The sequence below is a fragment of the Nicotiana attenuata genome, unplaced genomic scaffold (genome assembly GCF_001879085.1).
Source record: "Nicotiana attenuata strain UT unplaced genomic scaffold, NIATTr2, whole genome shotgun sequence".
In the NCBI taxonomy this organism is placed as follows: Eukaryota; Viridiplantae; Streptophyta; class Magnoliopsida; order Solanales; family Solanaceae; genus Nicotiana; species Nicotiana attenuata.
The window spans coordinates 201,865-209,969 of record NW_017671233.1 but is presented as its reverse complement, the minus strand read 5'-3'; the positions used below and the strand labels follow the sequence as shown (position 1 = coordinate 209,969).

The following is an 8,105-nucleotide window of genomic DNA, read 5'->3' as shown; positions in this document are numbered from 1 at the left end:
TCGTAAAGTGATAACAAAGGCATCAAAGTGAGGGAAAGCCAAACCGTTGGTATCCGACTTATCGATGATGATACTTTCTTCGAGTTCGTCATACCGTTCATGGGTGATTGACCGTTTGAGCTTGTGGGTTGTGGTGAATGTAACACTGTTGATAGAGGCATCATCAGTGCCTCCAATGATCATGTGGATGGTGCAGGTTGGCGAGGGCGGGTTCGGTGGTCCTTGATGTTATTCATGTCCTCTGGCAAAATTGGTCCTTCCTCGATTGCTCAGTAACTCTTTGGGTGTCCCTGTCGTAACATGTTTACGACCTTCTGCCTCAGAGTGATGCAATCCTCGGCTTTGTGTCCTCTCTCTTGGTGGAATTCGCACAAGGCATCTGATTTTCTGGTATTCAGGTCTGACCTCATCTTTTGCGGCCACTTCACCTTAGGTCCGAGCTTCTCCAAGGCGTAGACTATTTCTGTAGGTGATACATAAAAATATGAGCAGATGACAAATGGGGCATAGCTTTTTCGTTCCGATGAGTCCCTGTCCTTGATCTGGGTGGGCCCTCTTCGTGGCGGGAGGAAAGCGCAATGGCGCTTTTGACATATGGTAGATTTCGTTCCCGGTTTGGTCGTGGAGCTACTAGGTCCCTCCTGATATCATTCCTTCGATCTTTTCTGGGTTCGACTTGTACCGAGGTCAATCGATGAGTTGGACCGTTGAGGTGGTCCTCGTCTGCTCGGACCTCGGCACAATATGCGTTGTGTATTTCATCCTAAGTAGTTGGGGGTACTTCATAAGCCGACTTAATAATTTTCTAGTTGCCCTTGAACCGTTTTTACTCAGCCCGTTTTGGAAAGATACAACTGACATCCCTTCCGATACATTCGGCAAGGTCATCCTTACTCGGTTGAAACGGGCGAGGAAGTCCCTCAATCCTTCTCCCGGAGACTGTTTGATGGCAAATATGTTGTTTACTCTTGCTTCCGCCTTTTTGGCCCCAGCATGGGCTGTTACGAACTTGTCGCCCATCTCTTCAAAGGTCTCAATGGAACCCGCGGGCAGTTTTGAATACCATGTTAACGCACCTCCCGAGAGGGTTTCACCGAATTTCTTCAACAAAATGGAGGATACTTGTTCCTTGGCGAGGTCATTGCCTTTCATGGCGGTGACGTAATGAGTTACATGGTCTTCTGGATCGGTCGTACCATCATATATTTTCAGGTAGGGCGGCATCTTAAAGGTCTTTGGTATGGCATGCAGGGCGGCGTCATCACTGTATGGCTACTCGACGAATCGACCAGCATCTCTTTTTGGCAAGAGCTTTGGGGCACCCGGTATCTTATAGACCCTTTCCAGGTGTTCTCTCATTTGATCTCGAAGTACTTTGTTCTCGTTCTCCATTTCTTCCATCCTTTTCAAAATGGCGGCGAGGGTGCCGTCACCTGCACTGTTAACAACGTTGTGAGTAATACCTTTCATAGGAGGGGGGAACTGGTCGCGCTGCTCGTCCGCTGATGGTATAACGCAAGTCATTGCGTTTTCTGCAACCGTATCCTGAGCAGCTTTATGAAGGACGCTGGTTAGCGTGTCAATTGGCCAAGCCTCGAGGAGCTATTTTACTGCTGGTGGCGTCTCTTCCACCATGGACGTGGAAGCTCCCTTACCGAGAGATTTTCTGATGCTATAGTGAGGAGGGGGTGATCCGCCTCGCTTGGGGGAGGCGTTGGGTGTTGTATCCTCGTCCTCTGCTTCAGAAATCTCATTGATGGTGTTCAAGAGGTTGGTTGTGAGGTCGCCCATTATCCTCGTTCTTTCTTATCTGTTACGTGCCATATTAGAGCTGTGCATACAAAGAAAGGAGATCTTGTTCTTGGTTTTTTTTTACGTTAGCAATCCGTGTTAGTTATAGATCTAGAGGAAACTAAAAATTTAACTAGGAAACTCCCACAGACGGTGCCAAATTATTTGACAAAACGTATAAACTTTATGTTAAACTATTATATTTTATGTAATGAAGGGCTAAATTTATTTAATGATAATATCTCTAGATATAGATCTTGAATACACAGATAATGTAAGACAGAGTCAGTGGGAGATTAAAAATAACACATTTAACATTCCAAAAGGTATGAACAATAATGGAGGAGTAACTAGCAATAAATAACAATAAATGGCATTTAAGTAAATAGGAGGAGTGATTCACCCAATAATGAATGAGTTAGATGATTGTTCCTCCTGACAATGATGAGCGACAAACAAATCCTAGAATGTTCGAACTATTCTCGGATCTGATGGAAAAGTATGGAATAGTGTGAGTAAGAATATTGATGAAAAGGTAAAGTTTGTATCTTTGCTAGAGAGAGAGAATCTTCTTCTGTAAAGTATTCTTATCAAATGAATATTACATGCATGCCCTCTCCCATTATCTCTTTTTCTATTTATACAAGACATGTCTCTAACAAACCCTAATATTCTCTTTAATATCATATTTCAAACACTAGCCGTTAATGTTCTTTACACAATGCTCGACCTCGGTTATGGTTGACATCTCGGCCATGAATCTTGCTGCTTCCTGGTCGACCTCGACCGACTTTTTCCTTAATGCCATATCAAGCTAAATATCCTTAGGGCAGATTTTGACCTATACAATAAGGTGAATAAAATTATTCAAAAAAGTTAGTACATGTTACCACCGAAAAGCTGTTCTATGCAAAAATGAGAAATATCTATTACTCAAATTTCCGGCTGAAATATAATTCTAATAATTACTAGTAGGAGTTTGCTGAAGTCTAACCCAAAAAACACACAGCCACTCAATGCCACAGGAGAAAAAGGGAAAACAAGGAGAGGTACATGGCTATATTACATATTTTTGCCTACTCGATGTGTTATGTGTAGTCGAGTGTTTAAAATAGACTAACCATTGATGGTCCCAAAAATAATGCTCTTTGATTAAGGTCATGTCAACCACCACAAGTAGAAACATTACCTCCTCCCAACCACTTTTCTACACGAATAGATGCCATCTGATGCCTTTGTCAATGTCCAACAAAATCTTCAACGTTCAAGTTACCCTCACCATATAAGATATTATTTTGTTACGATTTTAGTGAATTTTACACATAAATTTATGCTCCACGTTAAAAGTTACGAGTTCAATTGAACCTGTAGCTTTAATACTTCATCCGCCCCTATTTGCGCAGCTCAGAAAACTATAGGAAGAAGGGATAGTGGCCACAGTTGTAAGAACAGACAAAGTACACATAGCAGAACCATACCTCATTTTAATGCTGCATTTTGTAGGTGACACTAAAGATGTTATGGTCATTGGTTAGGAGGACAACAAGTCTTCAGCTTAATTTGAGGCTTGTGACAGTGTACTCTACAGAGCATAACGATGAGATCATGGAAATGCTGTCGATTCAAACATTAGACACACTTAGCTGACGATGCTTCTATTAAAATACTAGAGATAATCGTTTCCCCTTCAATTCTAGAGCATTAGAGTTGAAGGTATATTTTCTGACTCTTGGATCGCTGGTACTATCTTTCTGGTCATGTTGTTGTTACTATTCTATTGTCGCATTTCATCTTCTTCTGCCGAGGGTTTATTCGGAAACAGCCTTTTTGCCCTCGGGAGAGGGGTAAGGTCTGCATACAAACTACCCTCCCCAGACCCCACGCGTGGGATTATTGTAATATATCAACATAGGAAAAGGAGAAAGCAACTATTCAAATTTCCAACTACTTCTACACTAACAGAAGCCATCTGCAGGCTTTATCAACGTCGAACAAATAAGTCATACTTACCAAAATATCATTAGTTAAACCTTTGCCTTGGCTGATATACTTATTGGAAATAATATCAAACTGAAATAGATGATTTTGAGTCTCCATCAATATGGTATATTTCACTTGTGCCCAAGTTGAAAAGATTGAAAATAATTTCAGAACAGCAAAGGAGATCCTAGTAGTTGTCAATTGAGCATCAGAGTATTTTCAGCGCCATATCAGCATGTAAATTGTGTGATCAGGCACACCAAGAAAGCTACTCATGCCATATATATTAAGTACATTAAATAAGTAACTCGCGTGGCACAGATGAATTTGACATAGATCACCAGTGCCACAACTTCATTCCTCTCCATATCTCTGTGTCCAAAATAAGAAGGAAGGAATCTCTAAACTGGAATAAACGAGCAGTTTTGCATTTCATAGGAACTTGGATTCTATTGTTCTGGATATAGCTTATCATTAAACCTGAAAATCAAGACAAATTTAATGGTCAAAGAAATGGTTCAGGAAATTGGATAATTGCAGGCTTTCATGCATGTGTTTAGGGGGTTGGGGACTAAATATGCCATTTCCATATACATCAGTGATTTGACATAAATATTTTGATAGACAACACTCATGGACACCCATTTATCCTTCAACAGTAGTATTTCAATTTTTATAGGGTCCCAACTTTTCTAAGAGCATGTGTTCCGCAAATTGGAGATTCACGAAAAACACAAAAGAAGGGACATCTTTGCAGTTGCCAAAGTATCAAGGCGAACGTGCGAGCCATGCTTGCACATGAGAGCCTCAAATAGCAAAGCAATCCTCAAATGTCTTCTTCTTCTTCCATTTCATTTTCCTTTTCCCTTATGATGTTTCACTTTCAAGCTTAAAAGCAACGAAAATCTGCACAGCTATTTTCAGTTTTTCGCATATTAGAATAGTTAGAAAAGATTAACTAGAGCTTATGAATAACCTAAACAAAAAAAGATATTTTTGTCAACATCGATAACTATGAAAATGAGCTAGCTGATAACTTGGCCAAAAAGCTTCAGCGTTATACTAATGAACAACCTCAAGAACATCAAGGTCCATACTTCAGTTTGCAATCAATGGGTCTCATAAATAGCGCATCACCTAATAAGATCCAGATTGATTGAGGAACAAAAGACAGCAAACTTAAGTTCAGAGAATACAGGGCTGCTCATGGTAGATTGGGATGAAAAGTTCCAGCCAGTTATTCCACACTCTTAGATCAACTAAATTATTGGGACAAGTGGACAACCATTCACTCCTGTAAAACACATACATGACACCCCCCAGACACACACACAAGAATACACTCAACAATGTAAACCCATTGCTTACCTCTCCTTCCAAAGAATTTTCTTGGCAACATATTTTCTCTTCAAACCTACTCTAAAGGAGCCCGTGTTCCAGCATTGATATACAACATATAGGTACTTCCTACTGATTTTCCAAAATACATGCAATAGCTGGAAAAACAAACTCTTATCTTATTAAATGGGACTTGAATGTTGGATCCGCTTGTTTACCATCACAAGCAAAAAATAGGAAATTAGAGATAGAAGCTACCTAGCGAAATTAGAGAAGATACTACTACTATTATAAGGCCCTTTGTATTCATGCACTGCTAAACAACCCATCATTAAAGTACCAGTAAAGTAAAAAAATTCTTTTTTCATAGCAATCGGGATACTATTCCAAACCACGATTTCTTCCTTCAAAAGAACCCGAGCTAAAACCGTTCTCAACACTAGAACTTTGAGCAAGGATATGGTCTAGCTTTGGAGACCAATCTTCCACTCTATAATTCAATAAACATACTCCAAATTTGTTAAGATCGAAATAACATGGTGCATGCGGAAGCTAACAATGCAAAACTGATGGACAATAAATCAGACAAGAAAGAAAATATATTAAAGAAGCATATTATATTAATATGATTTGGTCAAGTGCCCTACATAAATCTACTAAAATTAAGAGAAAAGAAAAACTTACTGAGAGAATAAATTCTCCCCTAAACAAGACTTTTTAATGACTACATTGTGGATGTTGTTGTTGTTGTGAGAAGAAAATGTCAATTCATAAAAGTACAAAACTTCTCCTCCAAGAAAAGGATAAGGCATATGAAAGAGATTTATTCCTTTTAGGAGTCTCCGTCCCTTCCTCTAAGAAAAAGAGTCCTAATAGATTAAAAATTCAAGGCAAAATCCTAACAATTTTCCCATTGTCCTGAATTTTCTTGATAAAGTTTGATTCACCTTCTTCACATAATCTTCATCACTGCTGCTTGCCATGATTAAAAACGGGTATGAGTTAAAATTGGAGCCATGTGCATTAAAAGTGAGCACGGGTTAAAACTGACTTTTGATTTTAAAGATGCAGCAGCAAGTGTTTTGAATATTTGTGATTGTAATTTATTTCCACATGTAGCATCACGTTCAAACTTTTTGGATGAATCTTCACTATCATCAAATGGGTTGCAGATTGATTTGAACCCGTCTGAATCTGTCTTCGATCTCGCTTCGAACCATTGGCTCTGATTCCACCTGTTAGGATTGAAATAACATGGCGCGTGCGGAGGCTAACAATGCAAAGCTGGTGGACGATAAATCAGACAAGAAGAAAATATACTAAAGAAACATATTATATTAATATGATTTGGTCAAGTAACCTACATAAATCTACTAATACTCCATCCGTTTCATATTGTTTGAGCTAGTTTGACTCGACACGGAGTTTAAGAAAAAAGAAGAAGACTTTTGAAACTTGTGGTCTTAAAAGAAGAAGGGGTAAAAGGTTTGTGGGGCCATGCCATTTGTGTGGCTATAAAAGCTTCTCATTAAGGGCAAAAAGGGTAAAATGAAGAGTTTAAAGTTGAATTATTTTCAAATTTAGAAATGTGTCACTTATTTTGGAACAGACTAAAAAGGAAAGTAGCTCATTTAATATGAAACTGAGGGAGTATTAAGAGAAAAGAAAAACTTATTGCGAGAATAAATTCTCCCCTAAACAAGACTTTTTAATGACTACAGTGTGGATTTTGATGTTATTGTTGTGAGAAGAAAACGTCAATTTATAGAAGTACAAAGTTTCTTCTCCAAGAAAAGGATAAGGCATATAAAAGAGATTTATTCCTTTTAGGAGCCTTTGTCCCTTCCTTCAAGAAAAAGAGTCCTACTAGATTAAAAATTCAAGGCAAAATGCTAACAAAATTAACCAAATACTCGGATAATCAAAGATATCTTCACAATCTTACAGTACTTGGGGTCATTCGGAAAACCCTACGAGATGAACTTCCCAATTGATGCAGCTGACTTGAAACTCATTCATCATATAGTTTGTGAAATGCTAAATTAAGTAAGAGCGAGAGAGAGAGATCCACTATCTCAAATTGAACAGCTATGCCTCCATCCCAATCAATTTGGGGTCGGGAATATGAATCATCACCATTCATGAGGCTCCATTTCAGCTCGCTTTCTCAAATCAATAGTAACCAATATGTCCTACTATATATCTCAGGTTTCTATAGAAAGATTTTCAGCAAGAAACCGACTAAAAAGCTTGTAAAGTTTTATCCTTTTATCTTCTAAATGGTTCAGGCATCTTAAATCTCCCATAATTTCAGATCCCAACATTCACAATTATCACAAATACAAATATTTAAGCTCAGATACAACAATTGAGTCAAATAATACGGAAAACGAAATGGGTAGCTAAAGAAATAGACAGTTGAAACATATATCAGAAAGGGGTTGCAAGAATTACCTGGATATATCAAATCCCGACCATTTTGAAGAGAATGTAGCAGAGGAAACAAAAGAATGCAAAGAGGAATACATAATCTATAAACACAAAGAATTTGGTGGATCCATGGTTTCTCTTCACCCTCTTCTTCTGATTTGAGGCGTCTTCGTTTGATTCCACCTTTCCCATTATTCTTATTCCCAAACAAAACCGCAGATCAATGAATTTATTTTGTAGCAATAGATCTGCCTCTCGCTTCTCTGTTTCTTTGTTTCTTTTTAGTATACCCGCGCTTTGTCGCTTGCATATGCACCGCACGTGACTCAGATTTGTGGCTGGGCCTGTCCCTTCCTTTGAACACTAGCCGTTGATCTTATTTATTAGGATCTTTTGGTTTGAAGACAAGTTATGTTGGCATTAGTTATATTAGGACTAGTTATAATGCGATTAGTTATTCTGATATTAATTTTTATGACTATTTGGTATGTTATATTATTCCTACGATTGTCAATTTGCTATCCTGAGATAACTTATCTTGGGATTACTATTTCATCATTTGGTAG

The 8,105-nt window shown here is 38.5% G+C and overlaps 1 long non-coding RNA gene across 2 annotated transcripts; it reads right to left on the bottom strand.

Annotated features, from left to right (window-relative positions):
• Positions 1–2,429: 2,429 nt before the first annotated feature.
• LOC109206887 lies at positions 2,430–7,852 on the bottom strand. Of its 2 annotated transcripts, XR_002064915.1 has the most exons (3): positions 7,564–7,852; positions 3,802–4,251; positions 2,430–2,632 (listed from the first exon to the last, which is right to left on the bottom strand). It is a non-coding gene; the product is annotated as an uncharacterized LOC109206887 (long non-coding RNA). The 2 variants fall into 2 exon arrangements; XR_002064916.1 differs by lacking the exon at positions 2,430–2,632 and having other exon boundaries at positions 3,798–4,251; positions 7,564–7,839.
• Between the last annotated feature and the right edge of the window lie 253 nt (positions 7,853–8,105).